A 651-nucleotide genomic window follows, 5' to 3' on the forward strand; every position below is an offset into this window, starting at 1 on the left:
CCAAAATTTAAGGAATTTATAGATTTTTAAGCATGGCCCACATTTTAAGTCTTAAAACTAAAAAGAACAAAATATCCAAAAATTAGTAAAAGGTCCATCAACATGAAAATCTCTCTAACGAACGATTTGGGGTGTTAATGTGAGGGTTAGTCTTTGTCGGGCATTTAATCCATTTTCTACCGGTGAAAAACTTTAGCTATTCTTTTAAGATTACACTAATGTCAAAAAATAAAATCTTGAAAATTTGAAAAGTGCATGATTTCAACGGTAAAATCTTTCTTTCTATCTGTCCCCCTCATAAATGTACATGTGTATGCACACAGACAATGTGACGGTCTCTCTCTCTCTCTCTCTCTCATTCATGGTCAACAATGTGGATAACGACCCTTGCATTTGCATGTCATGCATGTCCTCAAAGCGAAACAGTCCCAAGTCGATGTTAGGCGAGCGTTTTTCTTTTTCTCAAGCTCTTTAAAGAAATACATACTTCCAAAAATTTCTAAAACATATCAATATTGGTTTTGAAAAAAAACCCTAGAAAAGATAAAGCTCAAACATATCCTCAAAAATTACATTTTCATTAAATTAAAAAAAACACTAAAATTCTTCTTTTTTTGATATATCTCCAAAAAGTAATTCGCATTAAGTAAC

The sequence above is a fragment of the Adiantum capillus-veneris genome, chromosome 27, assembly GCF_014529385.1.
Source record: "Adiantum capillus-veneris isolate H3 chromosome 27, ASM1452938v2, whole genome shotgun sequence".
NCBI classification, from domain to species: Eukaryota; Viridiplantae; Streptophyta; class Polypodiopsida; order Polypodiales; family Pteridaceae; genus Adiantum; species Adiantum capillus-veneris.